Consider the following 22,868-nt stretch of genomic DNA (forward strand, 5'->3'; position numbering starts at 1 on the left):
AGGAAGGAAGGAAGGAAGGAAGGAAGGAAGGAAGGAAGGAAGGAAGGAAGGAAGGAAGGAAGGAAGGAAGGAAGGAAGGAAGGAAAGAAAGAAATTTTCCTTCATGATTGAAGAGGACCAAAATGACATCACTCTATCAGTGCATCTGACTGTGGCTAATTAGACCAATATAAGCTCAGAAGGCTTTATCACAGCTTAGGTACAAATAGTCCATACACATATTTGGAGTGGAAATGTCTCTGAATTTGCACATTTCTTGTTTCTTTAGAGCTACTATGATTCTGCTTTGTTGATAGAGCACAGCACTTCTTTGATGCAGGCACATCACGTTGAGTGGTCCTATGCCAGTGTCTCCCATGTTTCACAATCAATTCCAGAGTTCCTCAAGGAGACTTTGAGGGTGTTCTTGTATCACTTCTTCTGACATCTGTGGGAGTACTTGCCTTGTGTGAGGTGTCCACAAAATACTCTTTTAGGTAAATGTGCTTTTTGGCATTTGAACAATGCGTCCAGCCTATTAGAGTTGCTGTCTCTTCAGTAGAGTTTGAATGCTTGGCAGTTCAGCATAAAAAAGACCTCAGTGTCTGCCTCATCTTTCCAGGTGATCTGCAAAATATAATGAGGTGAGCATGATGTCTCTGTGTAGACCTTCAGTTTGGTAGGCAGCCTAATACCTCTCCCATACTTTCCTTTGGAACCTCCCAAACACTGAGCTAGTTCTGGCAATGGGTGCATTAACCTCATCATCTATGTGTACATGTCTGGAAAGTATACTGTCAAGATAAGTGAACTCATCCACCACATTCAAAAATTTTTGATGGTTATAAATATGGGTGGGATGCTGATTACTGGTAGAGAACCTCTGTTTTCTTGGTATTAATTGTCAGACCAAAATTAGCACAAATGGCAGAAAATTGATCCATAATCTGTTGCATGTTTGCTTCAGAGGCTGCATTGAGTACACAATTATGTGCAAACAAAAAGTTGTGCAAGAACCCTCCCCTCCACTTTACTCTTGGCTTGTAGCTTTTTCAAGTTAAATAATCTATCATCAGTGTGGTAACTGACCTTGATGCCATATTCATTATTGAAGGTGTCTGACAACAATGCTGAAAACATCACACTAATAAGCATGGAAGCAAAGACACAGTCCTATTTCACTTCATTAGTGAAAGGGAAAGAAGGAAAAAAAGAAGGAAGGGATAGAGGAAGGGAGGGTAAAAAGAAGGAAGCAATTATTATATTAATGATTATATTATTGGGGTGAAGTCAAGATGGCAGAGTGCAGGCCAGGACCCAGCTAAACTCTCTGAATATTCTCCTACAAACAACTTTGAAATAATGTCTCAAATCAAATTTTGAATTAGAACCAATAACAAGGTAAAAGGGAGACGTTTATCTAGTCTAAGAAAAATTAGGACATCTACAGCCAAAGGGTAACACTCGGGTGTGTGCAGGACTGGAGTGAGGCAGAAGCACCAACAGTGGTCCTTGGATGCAGCCATGGCAGTAGCAGCTATGGGAACTCTCAGCCAAGAGACGATAAAGAGGTCAGACAACTGGACAGAAAAAAGACTACGGGGAGACAATTGGCTTCCAGGAGACAAAATGGCAGAAGAATCATTAAATCATCATAACTCTCCCAAATTCACCTCCAAACAACCTTAAAATAGTGCCCCAAAAACAAATTCTGGAACAGTTAAGCCAGCAAAAAGATGAGGTGAAACAATCTTTTACCCAAGAAACTTGGAAGATTGGCAGAAAAGGTCAGTCTTATTCAGGTTAAAGGGGAACATAGTTCAGGACAGGAAACACCCCAGAAATCCAACAGCAAGCTCCACCTCAGCAAACCATCAGTCAATCCGGAGCCCCAGTGCCATGGAGCCAGCAAATGCCAACAGCAGGATCCCCATATGCCTCAGCATAGCCAGAGGAATTGGCAGAGTCCAGCTCTGAGAACTATCACATGCTTTAGCATAACTCTGCACAAATAGGAAGTTTCCAGTGGCTAGATGCTTCAGTGTAGCCCAAGAAAATGCAGAAACATCCCACTAAGCTCAGTACTTGCAAGACACCACCACTAAGACCCCAGATCAGCATCAAGTAAGGTGCCAGACCCCTATGGCCTCCAGCAATGTCAGCCACTCACCACTCCATCCCTTCAGCACTACACAAGACATGAGGGTCCCCCATGGGCCTCAGGGCAACATCAGTGTAGCACCAGGTAAACAGACTGTGGCTGCAGCCCTAGGGACAAGAAGCCTGAGACAGTGCCCATTCCACCCCAGGAGCAGAGCTCAAATTTAAAAGAAAGGAAAAAAGCCCAAAAACAATGAGCAAAAAAAACAACAAAAAATAATCTGAAAGTTAGAAAGTTATTATGGTGACAAGGAAGATCAAGAAACAAATTCAGAAGAGGACACCAATGTCAAAATGTCTATGAGCAAAGCTCCAAACAAAAATGTGAAGTGGCCTCAAAACCATAAAAAACTCAAAAAAGGAGATTAAAAATCATATTAGAGGAAAAATTAGGGAGAAAAATAAGAGTGAAGTAAGAGAATTATGGGAGGAAAAGAGTCAAAGCTTGAAAAAGAAAACAACTGCTTAAAAAGTAGAATTGGCCAAGTGGAAAAAAGTACAAAAGCTAACTGAGGAAAACAACTCTTTAAGACTCAGAACTGGGCAAATGGAAGCTAATGACTCCATAAGACATCAAGAATCAATCAAAAAATTCAAAAGAATTAAAAAATAGAAGAAAATATAAAATATCTCATTGGAAAATCAACTGACCTGCAAAACAGATTCAGGAGAGACAATCTCAGAATCACTGGACTACCTGAAAGTCATAATCAAAAGAAGGACTTGGACAGCATCTTTCAATAAATCATCAAGGAATACTGCCCTGATATCCTGGAACCAGAAGGCAAAATAAGCATTGAAAGAATCTGCCAATCACCTCAGGAAAGAGGTCCTAAAATAAAAACTCCAGGGAATGTTATGGCCAAATTTCAGAACTATCTGGTCAAGGAAAAAAATACCACAAGTGCCCATATGTAAACAATTCAAGTATCAGGGAGACACAATCAAGATTACACAAGATTTAGCAACTGCAACACTAATGACTTGGAAGTCATGGAATATAATATTCTGGAAGGCAAAGGAGGTAGAACTACAACCAATAATCACCTACCCAACAAAATTAAGCGTAATAATTCAAGGGGGAATATGGCTATTCAATGAAATAGAAAGATTTCAATCTTTCATAAGGAGAAGGCCAAAACTGAACCAAAAAAAAATGATCTCCAAAAACAAGACCCAAGAGAAGCCCAAAAAGGTAAAAAGGGAAAAGAAAACAGAAAGGATTTAATGGAGATGCACTGTTTGGATCCCTACATGGGAACATAATATTTGTAATTCTTAGAAATTGTGCACCAATAGTAGAGCTAGAAGGAATATACATGGATCAAGGGTGGGGAACCTGCAGCCTCAAAACCACATGTGGCCTTCTAGGTCCTTGGGTGCAGTCTTTTGACTGAGTCCAAGTTTTACAGAACAAATTCTTTTATTAAAGGGATTTGTTCTGTGAAGTTTGAATTCAGTCAAAGGTCCACACTTGAGGACCTAGAGAGCCACATGTGGCCTTGAGGCCACAGGTTTCCCACCCCTGAAATAAACAGAAGGTATGGGTATAAGGTGAATTCGAGGGAATGACATAAAATAATTAAGAGATGAGAAAGGGGAGTACTGTAGGTGCAGAAGGAAAGGAGAGGTAGAGTGGGGTAAATTATTTCACATGAAGAGGCACGAAAAACCAATTAGAGTGGAGGGAAACATGGGAGGGTGGGCAATGGACATCTCACTGTTGGCTCAAAGAGGGAATAGCATAGACAATCAGTTGAATATAGAAATCTATCTTACTTGACAGGACAATAGCAAGGGAGGAAATTAAGTAAGGGGGGCAGGGACTGACAGAAGAGAGGGCAAACCAGGGAAGACAGTAGACAGAAGCACAACAATGTCAAGGAGGGAAAGGGTGAAAGGAGAGAGAGGACCAATAGGAGGAAAAAATAGGATGAAAGTAAATACACAGTTAGCAATCAAAACCATGACTATGAATGGGATGAACTCTCCCATACATAGAATTAGATAGCAGAGTGTACCAAAAACCAGAATCCAACAATATGTTGTTTACAAGAAACACATTTGAAGCAGAGACACACACAGAGTAAAAGTAAAAGGCTGGAGTAGAATAGATTATGCTTCAGCTAAAGTTAAAAAAAAAAGCAGGTATAGAAATCCTGATCTCAGACAAAGTCAAATCAAAAATGGACCCAATTAAAAGAGATAAGAAATGAAACTATATCTTGCTAAAAGATACCATAGACAATGAAGTAATATCAATACTAAACATATATGCATCACATGATATAGCATACAAATTTCTTAAAGGAGAAGTTAAGTGAGTTACAGGAAGAAATAGCAAAAATTAAACTAGTGGGGGACCTCAACTACACCTTCTCAGAACATAATAAATACAACCAAAAAAAAAAAAGAAAAGAAAAGAAAGAAACTAAGGGGAAGAATAGTGTATTAGAATAGAGTAAAAACTTAATAAGAAAGTAAGGAATATACCTTTTTCTCAGCATTACATGGCACCTACGCAAAAATTGACCAGTATTAGGGCATAAAACCCTCAAAATCAAATGTAGAAAGGCAGAAATAGTAAATGTTTTATTTTCATTTCATAATGCAATAAAAATTACATTCAACAAAGGACAGTGGAAAGATAGATTAAAATTAATCTAATCCTAAAGAATAAGCAGATCAAAGAACAAATCAATAATTTCATTAAAGAGAATGACAACAATAAGATGACATCCCAAAATTTATAGGATGCAGCCAAAACAGTACTTAGAGGTGTCAACTGGACCAGAGCCAGGTGACTGGCTGGAGTAGAACAAAGCGTGCTAGAGACAGGAGAGTCAGGAGTCAAAGAGAAGTTTAATTTCAAAGTGAGGGAAACAGTTTACAAGAAAGGATACATGTACCATAGTCCCTCCCTTGGGGGGCGGGGTTTTAGTGTGGGGAGATCTTAATGCTTATTGCTGTGCAGTAAGCTGTAGCCCTGACAATGAGGGGTAACAACAACGATGCAACAAGTTTGATTCATAGCAAAGCTTCATGACCAGAAATAATTATGGAATTTTGCTGTGGCTGAGATCATCCAAATGGCAAATGCAAAGGATTGTTGTTATGCCAAATACAGTCATAGCCTGCTTCCTGGGCCTTAGCTCCAGAAAACAGGTGTCTCCTAATATCTTGACAGGGTAAAATATAGTACTCTAAATTCTTACATCAACAAAATAGAGAGAGAGCAGATCAAGGAATTGAGAATGCAATTAAAAAAAACTAGAAAAAAATTAAAAATCCCGAAATTGGGAATCATGCAAATCAAAAGGAAAATTAATAAAAATTGTAAGTTAAAAAAATATTGAGCTAATAAATAAAACTAGGAACTGGGGGGGGTTGTAGGGGGGGGGGGGGGGGGAAACCAATAATATAGATAAGCCATTGATTAATTTGATTTTAAAAAAAAGAAGAAAATGGAATATCCAGTATCAAAAATGAAAAGGATGAAATCACCACCAATGAAGAAGAAATTAAGCAATCATTATGAAATATTTTGCCCAATTATATGTCAATAAATCTGTCAATCTGACTGAAATAGATGAATTTACAAAAATTTAAATTATCTAGATTAACAGATCAGGAAATAGAATGCCTAAATGACCCCACCTCAGAAAAATAAATTGAATGAGCCTTTAATGAACTCCCTAAGAAAAAATCCTCAGGGCCAGATGGATTCACAAGTGAATTCTGTCAAACATTAAAAAAAAGATTAATTACAATACTGTGTCAACTATTTGGAAAAAATAAGAGAAGGAGTCCTACCAAACTCCTTCTATGACAAAAATATGGTGCTGATACCTGAATTAGAAAGAGCTAAAACAGAAAGAAAATTATAGACCAATTTCCTAATGAACATCAATGCAAAAGTTTTGAACAAAATACTAGCAAGGAGATTACAGCAATATAAAACAAGGATTATACACTATGACCAGGTGGGATTTATACCCTGAATGCAGGGCTGATTCAATATTAGAAAAACTATCAGCATAGTTGACCATATAAATAATAAAACCAACAGAAATCATATGATTATCACAATAGGTACAGAAAAAACTTTTGAAAAATACAGCACCCATTTCTATTAAAAATATTAGAGAGCATAGGAATAAACGGAGCATCCCTTAAAATGATAAGCAGTCTCTATCTGAAACCAACAGCAAGAATTATCTGTAATGGGGATAAGCTAGAAAACTTCTCAATAAGATCAGGGGTGAAGCAAGGATGCCTATTATCACCACTGTTATTCAACATTGTACTAGAAATGTTAGCTATAGCAATAAGAGAAGAAAAAGAAATTGAAGGAATTAGAATAAGCAATGATGAAACAACACTATCAATTTTTGCAGATGATATGATAGCATACTTAGAGAACCCTAAAGAATCAACTAAAAAAAATTGGACTAATTAACAACTTTAGCAAAGTTTCAATATATGTGATAAACCCATATAAAATCATCAGCATTTCTTTATATGACTCACAAAGCCCAGTAGCAAGAGATAGAAAAAGAAATTCCATTTAAAATAATTGTACACAATATGATATACTTTGGAGTCAATATGCCAAGACAAACCCAAGAACTATACAAACACAATTACAAAGCACTCTTTACACAAAGTCAGATCTAAACAATTGGAAAAATATTGATTGCTCATGAGTAGGCCAAGCCAATATAACAAAAATGACAATTCTACCTAATTTACTTATTCAGTGCCATACCAATCAAACTATAAAAAAATTATAGAACTAGAAAAAATAACAGAAATCAGTTACAGGGGAACCTTTTCTGGCACTGGGAGCTGGCACTGCTTGGCAACTCTAATTCCCACATGCAGTTCTGGGTCACAGTTATAGGACAGAGAGAAGCACTTGATATCAGCAGGAGCCTTGGTCCCTGCTCCAGGGCCAAAAGGAGCACTAGTACTTGTAGCTACAAGGGAGCAGAGGCCTAATAGTAAAAGAACTACAAAAGCTCACTGAAGAAAATAATTCCTTAAAAGTTGTAATTGAGCAATTAGAAGCTAATGGCTCCATGAGAATTCAAGAAACAACAAAACAAAGTCAAAAGAATAAAAAGAAACAGAATAAAATGTGAAATATCTCATTGGAAAAACAACTGATGTAGAAAATATCTCCAAGAGAGACATTTAAGAGTCACTGAACTACATGAAAGCCAAGAAAGCCTTGACATACTATTTAAGAAATTATCAAGAAAACTGCCCTGATATCTTAGACTCACAGGATAAACTAGAAATTGAAAGAATTTCCTGATCACCTCCTGAAACAGATTCCAAAATGAAAACTCCAAGGTAAACTATAGCCAAATTCCAGGGCTCCCAAATCAATTAGAAAAAAATTGCAAGCAATCAAGAAAAACAATTTAAATACTGGGGAGCCACAGGCAGGATCACAGAAGATTTAGCAACTTCTACGTTAAAGGAGCAAAGGGCTCAAAATATGTTATTCTGGAAGTCAAAGGAACAAAGATTACAGTCAAGAATAAACTATCCAGCAAAACTGAATATAATCCTTCAGGGGAATGGACACTTAAATAGAAGACTTTCAAGCATTCCTGATAAAAAGATCAGAGCTAAATTGAAAATTCGAATTGAAACAGGAGACTCAAGAGAAGCATAGAAAGGTAAACATGAAAGAGTAATCATAAAGGATTCAATAAAATTAAACTGTTTACATTCCTATATAGGGAGATGATAATTGTATTTCCTAAAGGGGAAAAAAACCCTTTATTATCAGGACATTTAGAAGGAATCTACATAGACAGAGAGCATTGGTGTGTGTCAATTATGTTGGAATGATCTCAAAAAAATAGTTTAGAGGTAAGAAAAAGGGATACCCTGGGAGAAGGGGGAAGGGAGAGGTAGAATGGGAAAATTTTCTCACATAAAAGAGGCATGCAAGGAAGAACTTTGAAACTCACTCTAATCAGAATTGGTTCAGAGAGGGAAGAATATATACACACATTTAGTTGGGTATAGAAATTTATCTTACCCAGTAGGGAAATAGGAGGGAAGGGGACAAGACATATGGGGGAGGTCATAATAGGAAAGGCAAATTAAGGGATGCAGGGATCAGAAGCAAAACAAATTTCTTATATAGTGGAGACAATGAGGTGGTGCAGTGGATAGAGTTCTGGGCTTAGAATCAGGAAGATCTGAGTTCAAATCCAGCCTCAGAAAACTACTAGCTGCATGACCCTAAGCAAGTCACTTAACCCTGTTTGCCTCAGTTTCCTCATCTGTAAAATGAGCTTGAGAAGGAAATGGCAAACCACTCCAATGTCTTTGCCAAGAAAACCCTAAGTGGGGTTATGAAGTCAGACATGACTGAAACAACTGAACAACAACTAAATGTATATGGTATCTTAAAGTTTGTTTAAAAAAAAAGGCTTTAATATGTTTTTTAAGTTGGTTCTCAGAAAGAATCTTGTAAGGTAGGTGCTATTATTATCTCTGTTTTACAGATGAGGAAACTGAGTTAAGTGACTTGGGGTCACTTAACACAGACCATCTTAGATTTTATCTAAAAGCAGGCAAGTTTTCCTGTCTCCAGTTTCACAGTTCTTCCTGTGTATTCCCCTCTTCCTCTCCAGCCTTTCTATATAGTTTATCCTACATATTTTCTGGCGTTTTAGTTCAGGTAAAGTCATATGGAATGGAATGTAACAGAAATTCACTTAACCATTGTGACTATCTCTAGAGCCTATCACCCTTTGGCACCTCTAAAGCTCAGAAATTGTATCTTTTCATGACATAAAGGCTCAGAGAAACTCAGAGGTCTTCATTTCCACAGCTGCAAAATGAGAATAATAATAATACATGTAGAACCTATGTTGCATGAATATTATGAAACTCAAATGAGATAATGAATGTGAAAGTGCTTTCTAGGTAGAACAATAAACAAGTTCTGTGCTTGGAGTCAGGAGTCTGAGCTCAAACCCGTCCAAAGATATTTACTAGCTGCATGGCCTTTGACAAATCACTTACTTCTGTTTGCCTCAGTTTCTCCAACTATAAAAAGGAGATAATTATAACTAATAAGTGCTATAAAATGCCAGCTATAATAATTATTGTATTACTATTATTAATCTCTAAACAGTTGTAAGTTCCAGAAGAACAGGAACTTTTTTTCCACTGAGGACTCTCAAGAACTGAGTAACAATCTTTTGTTTTTGTTCCTTTCTGTATTTTGAAATGTGTATAGCAATCATCTTTAAGTTCATAATAAAATATAAAATAATGGCAATGATAATAAAATAATAATAGGTAGCATTTATATTAGTACTTTAAACTTTGCAAAGGACTTTACATATGTTATCTCATTTGATCCTCACAACAACCCTGGGAGGAAGGTGTCATTATTATTCCTATTTTACCAATTAAAATACTGAGGCTTATGGAGGGTAAGTGATTTGTCCAAGGTCACACAGCTATTAAGCATCTGAAGCAAGACTCAGTCTAAGGTTTTCCTGACTCCCAAGTCCAACACTCCATACCATTGTGCCACATAGCTGCCTTCCAAGTGTCAAAGGAGGAACTTGAACCCCGTCTTCTAGATTCCTAATCTAGTTCCCTATACAATCTCAATAGTGCCCCTATTTATTGTATTGTCATCCACTGAAATGGGATGAGCATACAAGCATTCTAAGAAGAGATATATAAAGCAATGGTACCACTAAGAATCTTAAATGGGGGGAATCATATTTATAATCAAAACCCGTATAAGGAGCCCAATTACCATTTCTTCCTTTAATGGATCTCCTTTCTGAACCTGGAATTGCCATAAAATCAGAATAACTATGTCTATAAAAGATAACTCAGAATATGAAAGGACATACACTTGGTTAAAAATTGCATTCAAATTGCTCCTTTATATGCTCAACCCAGTCAATCACCATTTAAAGACTCGCTATGGTAGGGGAGAATTATACATATACTAGGTTAGGAAAACCCAACCCCAAACTCTTTGTTCCCTTGTTTTCTTTGGGGATCTGCATGCAGTACAAAGATAGAGAAAGAGAGAGAGAGAAAGAGAGAGTGAGTGAGAGAGAGAGAGAGAGAGAGAGAGAGAGTTTGATATATACACATTCATGAACTATATCCTCACATGAAAAAGAATAACTTGTTCCCTCCAGACATCTGGACCTAGAAAAAGCTACCAAAATTCAGATCAGATCAGAGAAATGCAGCCTGAGTAGCTATCAGCAGATGTACACTGACTCTAAGTGTTTTCACTTAAGGATCTGCAATCATCTGGATATATTAAATTGAATCACATCAGAATGTAATGTGACCCTATGTAAACAAGATAACACACAATAATAGATTCATCTTTAACTACAATGTCCATTATTTCACATTCAGATACTAAGCATTTGTTTGGATCTGGAGACTAGCATGCATTTAACAATTCAGTTTTTGGCTCTTGTTGTGTTTACAGAGGCCCCAAGAGAAGGTAACCAATATATTAGTATTATAGAATTACCTCTGGTCAGAGGTTTGTTCTGCATGTGTGTGACTGGAATCATTTTTTCTCAGAATAGATTTTAATTCCAAAACATGATACATTGTTTTGGTCCCAAGACTTTATTTTCTAGACAGGAGAAAAAAAGATAATGCTTCTTTATTCAACTACTGTAATTGATTTTAAATTACAAGTGACTGCTTCTCAAGCATCTCTAAGAGATAAACATGGTAAGCTATTAAGTAATAGTAATCAATTTAGTAATAAATAAAAAAGTCTTTGGTATTAAATTAACCTTTAGCAACATTTAAATGATATAATAAAATAAGCCCTTTAAATTAGTTTATCTATTTTATATGACTAATATATTTCCAGTTCCACAAGTAATTCTTCAGTTATAATTTATAACTTAGGGATTTAAATGGCCAAAATGTAACTTTAATTAGAATCAGTTATTAATGTGTACTAATTGGTCAATAAGCCACACTTTACATTTAGGAGTTAAACTTTCACATTCTTTAGATGAAGTCTCATTGTTTAGTGTTTATAAAGAAAAAATATTTAAATACTAAGATATATAATATTCCTCTGGGGATTTCTTCAACTTTAGAAATAGTACCAAACTGAGAGTCAGGAGAATTCATTGCAGCTGATGAATTCCCAATTCAGACACTATGGAAGAAGAAAAGAAGAGGGCCAGGACAGAAGCTTGGGGTTACCCATATTAATGAGGAAAATATTAATGAAGACCCAGCAAAGGAGATCAGCCAATATATCAGACATGAAGGATGCAGTATAGACTAGCTTTCCCTCACAGCTCTTCCCTATAACACAGACCTGGGAGTAGCATCAGGATGAGTTCTTGTTAGGAAATTCAAGGAAAAATTGTGTCCTTTTTTTTCCAAACTTAGGTAGACATAGGGAGATAGAGGTCTTAAGACTATAAGGACAGGTACTAGTTACAAAAAAAACTCACAGAGCCTTCTAATGTAAAGACTGAACCAGAGCCTGCATTTGTACTGTTGTTGTTATTCGGTTGTTTCAGTCATGTCTGACTCATCATGAGAGCATTTATGGTTTTCTTGGAAAAAATACTGGAGTGGTTTACTATTTACTTTTCTAGCTTGTTTTACAGATGAGAAAACTGAGGCAAACAGGGCTAAGTGACTTGCCCAGGGTCACAAGCTAGTAAGTGTCTGAGGCCAAATTTGAACTCAGTTCTTCCTGACTCCGGGCCCAGTATTTTATTTACTGTGACAGCTAGCTGCATTTATATACTAGAACACAAAAAGATCCTGAATCCAGTAGGGACAAGATGATTCTGTGTAGCAGGAACAATATCCACGGAGCATCTCTGTTGTACCTATCACAAAACTGATCAAGCGGGAACTAAAGAGACGGCTAGAACCTAGGGGTAGTGGACCAGGCCAAACAGCAGCCATAGGCCTGAGCCTGTGTAGTAGACAAAGAGCTTGAATATAAGCTAGCTATAGCTTCAGGGCTCTGATCCTGGAATAGGGCCTCAGTTTTAACCCCCAGCATTCTCTGAGGTCTGCAAGTAACTAAGGTGGGCAGCTCCATCCAAGGAAAAGCTTTCAGTTCTATCACTGAGCCTGAAGAGCCTGTGAGAAAATTCTTGGCAGGCAGAAATGGCATCAATCTACTAGAGCTCACACCTACAGATGTGTTAACCAGATTCCAACTGAAGTGGAGGTAAGAGTTTGAAAGCTCAAACTGAGATAACAGCAATCAGGCTTCACCCTAGATAAGAATACTTTGGTTGAGTGGTTTCCTATTTCCTTCTCCAGCTCATTTTACAGATGAGAAAACTGAGGAAAATGGGGTTAAGTGACTTGCCCTGGTTCACACAGCTAGTGTATAAGGCCAGATTTCTGAGGCTCCCCTGAAGTCCTTGGAGAACATAGCATTTAGTAACCAAAGAAAGTAGCAGTAGGAGCAAAGAGAATACAAAAGGGGGGTGGGGGGAGGCAGTGGTCAAGTAAGCCTCAGACATCACCTGAACTAGTGTGCAGAGATTTTTCCTAACAGAAAATCCCAATCACAGAACTAAAGATTGAAGAATGAGCAGCTAAACAAACAACAACACAAAAATACAAAAACATATCAAAATAAAGTCAAAATGGGTTCATGATTTAGATATAAAGGCTGATACTATAAGCAAATTGGGAGAGCAAGGAATAGTTCACCTGTCAGATTTATGGAGAACAGAAGAATTTATGACCAAGCAGGAGATTGAGAACATTATGAAATGAAAAATGGACAATTTTGATCACATTAAATTGAAAAGTTTTTGCACAAATAAAGCCAATGCATCCAAGATGAGAAAAGCAAAAAACTAGAAAATAATTTTTACAACCAGTGTCTCTGGTAAAAGGCCTAATTTCTGAAATATATAGAGAACTGAGTCAAATTGATAAGAATAAAAGTCATTCCCCAATTGATAAATGGTCAAAGGATATGAATAGAGAGTTTTCAGATGAAGAAATTAAAGCCATCTACAGTCATATTAAAAAAAATGTTCTAAATTGCTATTGATTAGAGAAACACAAATCAAAACAACTTTGAGGTACCACATCACATCTATCAGATTGCCTAACATGACAAAACAGGAAAATGATAAATGTTGGAGAAGATGTGGGAAAATTGGAACACTAATGCATTGTTGATTAAGTTGTGATCCAACCATTTTGGAGAGCAATTTGGAACTATGCTCAAAGAGCTATAAAAATGTACATACCCTTTGACCCAGCAATAGTTGTTCTAGGGCTGTATCCCAAAGAGATCATAAAAATGGGAAAAGGACCCACATGTGCAAAAATATGTATAGCAGCTCTTTCTATGGTGGCCAAGAATTGGAAATTGAAGGGATGCCCATCAATTGTGGGATGGCTGAACAAGTTGTGGTACATGAATGTGATGGAATACTATTGTGCTCTTAAAAAAGTGATGAACAGGCAGACTTCAGAAAAACCTGGAAAGACTTGTGTGGATTGATGCTGAGTGAAGTGAGCAGAACCAGGAGAACATTGTACACTGTAACAGCCATGTTGTGCAATGACTAAATTTGATAGACTTAGCCCTTCTCAGTAACGAAAGGATCTCCAAAAGTCTCATGATGGAAAATGCTATCCACATCCAGAGAAAGAACTATGGAGTTTGAATGAAGATTGAAGCGTACTACTTGCTCTTTTTTTTTCTTCTTTTTTGTTTTGTTCCCTCTTTTTTGTGGTTCCTCCTATTGGTCCTAATTCTCCTTTACAACATGACTAATGTGAAAATATGTTTAATAGGAATGTATATATAGAGCCTATATCAGCTTGCATGCCACCTTGGGGAAGGAAGCAGAGAGGGAGGGGGAGAAAAATTTAAAACTCGAAAGTATATGGAAGCGATTGTTGAAAACTAAAAATAAATTAATAAAAAAGTAAAGTACAAAAAAATACAAAAGCAATGTCAGAGTCTTCCACCATAAAAAATTACAATGGTGACAGATATAAACCAAAGCTATGAACCCAAAAGAAGACAATGACTCCAAAATATCTGTAACAAAGTCTCAAAAACATAGATTAGACACAAGTGAAACTGGAATTGCTGGAATAGAGGAAGTAAGAATTATTTTTAAAAGAATTAACAATGACTTAGCAAATTAAATGAAAATGCTAGAGAAAAGAAAAATTGGAAAAGAAACAGGAGATATTATACACAAGAGGTAAAAAACCTTACCAAACAAGAAACTCCTTGAGAATCAGAATGAACCAAACAGAAATCAATTATTCTATAAGACAATAAAAATATTCAAATGAAGTCAAAAGGTTAAAAATATTAAAATAAATGTAAGGCATCTATTTTTAAAAAGTCTCACACAGAAATACATCATGGAGAGATTATTTTAGAATCTTTGACTTACAAAAAAAAAGCATAGACATCAGATTCAAAGAAATCATGAAAGGAAACTTTCCAGATCTGTTAGAATTAGCATAAAATATGCAAACAAAAGTATCCAGTAGCCACCTCCTGAAAGAAATCCAAAATGAAAACTGCCAGAAATGTCATAAACAAAATCTAGAGCTTTCAAATTGAAGAAAAAATGCTGTAAGAAGTGAGAAAGAGCCCAAGTACCAAGGGTCTACAGTCAAGATGACATAAGATTTAGTAACTAATAGCTAATTCACGAATGATGAGATTAGAACATGATATGTAAAAAAGTCAAATAATGTAGGCTTAAAACCAAGAATAACATCCAAAAAAAACTGAATATAATTATACTGAGGGAAAATGTATTTTAATGAAATAGGGGACTTCTAAAAATCCCTAATAAAAATACTTTGAAATACAAGTTCAGGAGTCAAAAGAAATAGTGACAGATAATCAAGAAATGTAAAAGTACCAAACAAGAATGGAGTATTTATATTTCAATAGGAGGTGATCATAAAAATCTCCCCTCAAAATCTTAAAAAAGATCCAGCAAAAGAAACTGAGGATATATCAGATAAGAGTTGATCTAAGAGCAAATAGTAATAGGAAAATTCATAGAGGAGAGAGTATCCAGTAAAAAAAAGTAATCAATGTGAAATGATGTGGGAAGGCCAAGAACAAGGAGCATCCAAAAAAAGGCCATTAGATTTGAAAATTAAGAGATAATTGGTCATGAGAGGTAGAATAGAAATGTCAAGCTGTTGGTAGCAGTACAGCAAGGATCTCCCCCCCCCCAAAAAAAAAACACTCTTACAAACATATCTAGGAAATGGACCACACTAAGAAATGTACCACTGAATCCTGATAGGGATAAAAAAAGTCATAGTGAATTATTTTTCATCCTGTGTTGGAATAAGGAGACAGACAGAGAGCTTGGCTAATACTTGGGACAAGGCATGGTGAGGAACACAATGTGTGGAACATAAGAACATCCAAGGAAAGGCTATTAATTGAGCAATAAGGGGTTCAAGACCCATGCTATGGAACCCCCAGAAATATACCATGTACTTGTGAAGAGGACAGAGGTGATCTGGCAGCTCTGTTAATCATTACCTTGTTCCAGTCATAGATCCAGGGCAAACTGACGAGGAGACCTGTACCTGGCCCTATCTCTATCTCTTGACATTTCAGGCCTATACTGAGAGGGGGGCAAGTTGAGAAGTGAGCAATAGCAATGTGGCTTAGATGCCAGGAACAGAGTCGGATATCAGTGCCATCCTTCAACCCACTCTGAAGCCTGCAGATCATCCCAGCTAACTGACATTAGCTAAGCACAGCAGCAATCTAATGTTGCTCAGACTCAAACCCAGGTCAGGAATTTGAAGAGCTCAGACTAGGGAAGAAGCAATTAATTTTTTTCCTGGATCAGACCACTTGAGAGCACTGGAAGCTTTCAGGACCCAAGCACAATCTGTTCCTGAGATTTTAGAACAATGCAATAATCAATACCTCCAAGAAAATAGCAATAAAACCAGCCAAAATCTTCTCCATAGAACTGCATAGAGCACAGCCCTAACATCAAGTACAAATTAAAGAAGTCAACTGGAAGAGTGAGCAAACAAACAAAAACATAAAAAGCTGTTATGGTGACAGGGATACTCAATATACAAACCCAGAAGAAGAGAATGACTCCAAAATATCTACAAGCAAAGGCTCAAAGAGCTTACACACTGGTTGAGCTAAAATTCCTAGAAGAGATGAAGAAAAAGTTGAACAAAGAGATAAACTTTTTTGTCAATGAAGTGAGAGTGCTAGAGGAAAAGAATGAAAAGAAATGAGAGCTATAGGAGAAAGGATTAAAAAGAGAATTAATAGCTTGGCTGAAGAGGTATAAAATTTTGTCCAAAAAACAAACTCTTTGAAAATTGGAATAGACTGAATAAAAACCAATGACTCCATGAGACAACAAGAAACATTAAAATAAAAGACTGAAAAAATAGAAGAAAACCTAAACTTTTGCTTTTACAGAGTTAAAACAACTGACTTGGAAAGTTGAGAAGAAAAATATTTAAGAATCAATAGACCACCTGAACTGCATGACCAAAACCAAAGCTTAAATATCATACTTCAATATATACTAAACAAAAATTACCTAGATCTTTTAGAACCAAAAGGCAAGGTAGAAATATAAGGAATTACCTCCTTAAAGAAACCCCAAAATGTAAATTTTCAGCAATATGATAGCCAGAATCCAGAGCTTCCAAATAAAAAGAAAATACTCCAAGTCAGAAGCATTTTAAGTATCAAGGAGGCACACCCAGAGTCATACACAATTTAGCAGTTACCACTATAAAGGAGCAGAGAGCTTGGAATATGATATTCAGAAGGCAAAAGATAAAAAATCATAACCAATAATAAGTTACTTAGCAAAACTGAGTATATTCCTATAGGAGATTATATGGGAGGAGAAGAGTAGGGGGAGGATAGACATTTAATGAAATAGAGAGCTTTCAAGCATTCCTAATGAAAAGATCAAAGCTGTGTAGAACCTTTGAGGTTCCCAAATAGGAGTTAAGAAAAACATAAAAAGTAAACAAAAGTGAATGTGTCCGCATCTAATATGTGGAGATGATACATGTATATCTTCTGAATCCTATCATTATCAGGTGTCATAAAGTGTGTCTAATAAGAAAACCTTAGAGTGCTTCTATTATATATTGATATTAAAAGAAGAATTGAAAAGGCACAGAGGAAGAGAACTCCCACTGGGGGTTAGCAGGGAAAAAAAAGTTAAGAGAAATCATTTCACATAATTAAGAGTACACAAGTAATCATCAATACAAAAAAGAAGGAGGGAGTGGGGAGAGCATTTGAGAAACTTTATTTTCAGTTTAATTTTTCAAAGTAGGCAAAGAGAGAGAGAGAGAAGGAGTGCTGGGTACAAAAAATGCTTTTCACTAAATAGCAAAATGGGAAGGAAAGAGGAAGAAAGGAGAAGGTTGAATTAGATAGAGGGTAGATTAAAGGGTTCAGATTGAGTAGATCAAGTAGGTTCAGATTTTTTATTGGAAGGACACATACCAAAACTGAAGCTTAAATACTTTGGCTACATGATGAGAAAATAAGACTCATTGGAAAAGATCCTGGTATTGAGAAAGATTGAAGGCAAAAGGAAAAGAGGAGCACAGAGGATGAGATGGATAGATAGTGTCATGGAAGCAACAAACATGAGCTTGAACAGACTTTAGAATACAACGGAGGATAGAAAGTTCTGGCATGCTATCGTCGATGGGGTCATGAAGAGTTGGACACAACTGAACAATTGGACAAGAACAAGATTAAGGGAAGGATTAGTCCTAAACAAAACAAACCCAAAGGTGTTTCAAAAATATTAATAGCTTTTTTTGAGGTAGCAAATTATGGGAACCTTAGAAGTTACCCTTGAATTGGAGAATGGCTAAAAAAGTCATGCTATATAAATGTGATGAAATATTATTGTGCTGTAAAAATTTATGAAGGGAAAGATTTCAGAGAAACCTAGGAAGACATAAATGAACTGAGGTAAAGAGAATAGAACCAAGAGAAAAATTTATATAAAGAAAACAACATAATAACAAATAATTTTGAAAGAATATGCAATTCTGTTCAGCAAAATAACAAACCACATTTCCAGAAAACTAACAATGCAACATGTTATATACCTTCTGATAGAAAGGTAAAGGACTGAGTGCACAGAATGGGAACACAAGTGTTTTCTCTTTCCTTCATTCACAATGCAGAAAAGGAAAGATTGGAAGAGAAGAAAAGAAAAGAAACTGGGTTTTTTTGTTTTTTTACTTAAAAAAAATATAATTTTTGTGGTTTTTTTTGTTTTTGTTTTTGTTTTTTGTTTTTTTTTGGTTAGGCAATGGGGTTAAGTGACTTGCCCAGGGTCACACAGCTAGTAAGTGTTATGTGTCTGAGGCCAAATTTGAACTCAGGTCCTCTTGAATCCAAGGCCGGTGCTCTATCCACTGCACCACCTAGCTGCCACATAAAATATAATTTTTAAAAGAGCTCTGGAACAATCTATTTCAGCTGATTTGTTATACCAGACACTATAAGCTTAGAAAATAAAAAAGTAAGGAACTTTGAAAAAACAATTATAGATAACTTATTCACAGAACTTAACTGAGAAGAGGAAAAGATATATAGTATGATATTGCGTGGGAATAGTAGAATCTATTAAAGTTTTCTGTTTCTAAGAGAGGAGACTTGGGTATATGTATTTGTGTGCAAGAAGCAAGAAACAAGTGGCTACAGAGTGATAATGTGCAAGAGTAGAAATAATCTAATGAATAAGCTGGAAAGGGATAGAATCAAGGGTATGTACAGTGAGGCTGGTATTGTGAGGAAGACAACGTATTCATAAGAGACTGGAGGGAAGGAAGAAAAAGTTGGAGTGATGTTAGAAGAATATGAGACAAGAAGAGGAAAGTAAGGTACTGTCAGTGAAAGGCCTCAAATTTTTTAGTGAAGTATGAGGTGAGATTACCATATGAGAGACTGAGAAGATAAAGGGGATGGGAGGCTAGAAGAGAAGAAGTTTGGAACATTTGCTGTGGTTAATGGAATGGAAATTAGACTAGGAAGGCATGGAAGGATTGCCTTGCTACAATGAGACCAAGTTGAGATTAGAGAATACATTTTTGGTAGTGGATTTCTTTTTTCTTTTTCTTTTTTCTTTTTATTTTTTGCTTTCTTTGTTCTTTTCAGTTCTTTCTTTTTTTTAGATTTTTATTTTTAACATGTGTTTTTAAAACTTTGGGTTACAAATTTTCTCTCTTCCTCCTTCCCCACCCACCCTCATTGAAAAGTCAAGCATCTCCATACAGGTTTTAGATGTGTAGTCATGCAAAACACTTCCACAGTAGTCCTGTTGTGAATAACTAAATATATTTCCCTTCATCCTATCCTACCCCCCCCATTTATTCTATTCTCTCTTTTGACCCTGTCCCTCCTCAGAAGTGTTTGCTTTTGATTATCCCCTCCCCCAATCTGCCCTACCCTCTATCAACCCCCAGCTCTCTTGTCCCCTCCCCTCCCTTATTTTCCTTTAGGGAAAGATAGATTTCCATACCCCATTGTGTATGTTTTTCCCTCCTTAAGCCAAATCCTATGAGAATAAGATTCACTCATTCCCTCTCACATTTCCCCATTTCCCCTCCACTGTAAAAGCCTTTTCTTGTCTGTTTCATGTGTGATAATTTACCCCATTCTACTTCTCCCTTTCTCCTTCTCCTCTCTCACCCCTTAATTTTATTTTCCAGATATCACCCCTTCATCTTCAACTCACCCTGTGCCCTCTATCTATCTATCTATACACACATATAATTTTTCCCTCCCACTACCCTAATACTGACAAAGGACTCATGAGTTACAAATATCATCTTTCCCTGCAGGAATGTAAACAGTTCAACCTTAATAAGCCTCTTATGATTTCTCTTTCCTGTTTACCTCTTCCATGTTTCATTTGAGTCTTGTATTTGAAAGTCAGATTTTATATTTGGCTCTGGTCTTTTCCTCAGGAATGCTTGAAAGTCCCCTATTTCATTGAATGACTATTTTTTACCCTGAAGGATTATACTCAGTTTTGCTGGGTAGGTGATTCTTGGTTGTAGTCCTATCTCCTTTGCCCTCCAGAATATCATACTCCATGCCCTCCAGACCCTTAATGTAGAAGCTGATAAATCTTGTGTTAACCTGGTTGTGTTTCCACAATACTTGAATTGCTTATTTCTGGCTGCCTGCAATATTTTCTCCTTGACCTGGGAATTCTGGAATTTAGCTACAACATTACCAGGAGTTTTCCTTCAGGGATCTCTTTCAGGAGGTGATCAGTGGATTCTTTCCATTTCTATTTTGTCCTCTGGTTCTAAAATATCAGGACAGTTTTCCTTGATGATTTCTTGAAAGATCATGTCTAGACTCTTTTTTTGATCATGGCTTTCAGATAGTCCAATAATTTTTAAGTTCTCTCTCTTGGATCTATCTTCCAGGTCAGTTGTTTTTCCAATGAGATATTTCATATTCTCTTCTATTTTTTTCATTCTTTTGGATTAGTGTTACAGTGCCTTGATTTCTCTAATTGTCACTAGCTTCCAATTGCTCTATTCTAGTTTTTAAGGAAGTATTTTTTTCAGTAAGCTTTTGGACTTCCTTTTCCATTTGACCAATTTTGCTTTTTAGGGCATTCTTCTCCTCATTGGCTTTTTGGACTTCTTTTGCGATTTGGGTTAAGCTATTTTTAAGGTTTTATTTTCTTCAGTATTTTCTGGAGTCTCCTTTAGCATCACTCTCAGTTTTTCCTCTACTTCTCTTACTTGCTTCTCAAAATCTTTTTTGAGCTCTTCCATGGTCTGGGACCAATTCATATTTTTCTTGAAGGCATTGGATGTAAGAACTTTGGCTTCGTTGTCTTCTTCTGGTTGTGTGTTTTGATCTTCTTTGTCAACAAAATAAGACAATATAGTCTGACTTTTTGCGCTGCTTGTTCATGACCCCAGCCAATTACCTGACTTATAAACTCTTTGTTAAGGTAGGGGTCTGTTTCCATTGGAGAATGTATTGTCCCAAGCTTCAGGGATTTTGTGCAGCTGCTTTCAGAGCTACTTCGAGGGACCTGTAAATTTTCATTTCTTCCAAGGTACTATGATCAAGGGCGAGGTGTTTACTGCTTTCCTGGACTGTACTCTGGTCTATGAATGACCACAAGCACTCTTTCCTGTCTTGGAACTGTGAGAAGAATTTCCTCTTCACCACCACTACAAGCTCCACCACGCCAGAACTCCTCCTTGCCCCAGGGCAGCCACCCAGAATTGTGACCCAGATCCAAGTATAGACAAAGCAAGAGAATCCTGCACCAGCAATGCCCCTCTGATCAGTCACTTGATTCCCCTTCAGTCTGTGGACCAGAAGCTCAGGAGGCAGCTGCCACCCCAGGGTCAAGCTCAAGGACTGAGGCTGGAACCCCACTGTGCTTGTCTCTCACCACCGCAGAAACAGATTTTTCCCACTGACCTTCTAAGCTGTCTTTGGAGTTCATGGGTTGAGAAGTCTGGAAACCACCACAGCTGCCTGTGATTCAGTCCTCTGAGGCCTGCTCCAGGTCCCCTGTGGCCTGCATGCCCATGCCAAACTGCATTCCTCTTCCAGCCCAGCGTGATATACATTTCCAATCAACCATCCAGGTTATCTTGGGCTGGAAATTTGTTTCACTCCATCTTTTTGTGGGCTCTGCTGCTTTAGAATTTGTTTAGAGTCATTTTTTTATAGGTACTTAGAGGGGTTTGAGGGAGAGCTCAAGCAAGTCACTCCTTTTATTCCGCCATCTTGTCTCTGCCCCCATTGTTCTTTGGTAGCAGATTTCAACATTCATTTTGTTTCAATGAGATAATCATTCCAATTTAACAGGTGATATGTTTGCTTGAATTTATCCAATTGGATTCTTGACTGAATTCTTAACTTCTTGGAAGCTCTGTTCTTTTCCCATCTTTGCCGTGTTTCATGGATTAATTAGATACAATTCTTTATTCATAACTAAAGAAGAAAAACTAAGAACGTAAAGAAAATTGTTGCTCAGTGCACCCATGGCTTCTTCTAGGCCATGTAGCTTAGACCCTCTTAATCCTGTAGGCAAATCCTCAAATTGAGGAAATATAAAAACAAAACAAAACAATTTATGTCCTTCATTTATTGCTGCCTCAAACAAAGATCAGCATTATCCATTTAAACTATGGTTTTGGCGGTCTACAAACTCTAAATCTTTGCAGGATACAAATGCTGCTGCTTTGTCCTCTCACTCTCCTTTAAAACAGCAAGAACAGCCCTCTTCTCCACTTTTCTAATTTGCATGCTAGCTACTTTCTTAGTCAATTCCATATTAGCTTATCAAGACACTCCTGGTTCTTTCCCTATCATCTCTGCAGTCAAAGTTCTGGAGGCACAACTGGAAACACATGGTCAAATGCATATTAATTGTGCGTATGTGCATGTATATGTGTTGTGAGTGTGTTTGTGTGAGTGTGTGTGTGTGTTGGCTCAAGGAGAAGGATGAAAGCTTAGCTATACTTGGCTACCCCAACCACTTTTTTGGTATTCCCAAATCCATTTTTCTCTCTTTTCAAAATATTTAACATTGATCATTATTAAATATTCTTTGTAGAGAATATGTTGTTGATAGAGAAGGGATGGTCTTATTACTTTAATTGTAAGTATGACCCAT

Source organism: Vombatus ursinus, unplaced genomic scaffold (genome assembly GCF_900497805.2).
Source record: "Vombatus ursinus unplaced genomic scaffold, bare-nosed wombat genome assembly UNPS02014812.1, whole genome shotgun sequence".
NCBI classification, from domain to species: Eukaryota; Metazoa; Chordata; class Mammalia; order Diprotodontia; family Vombatidae; genus Vombatus; species Vombatus ursinus.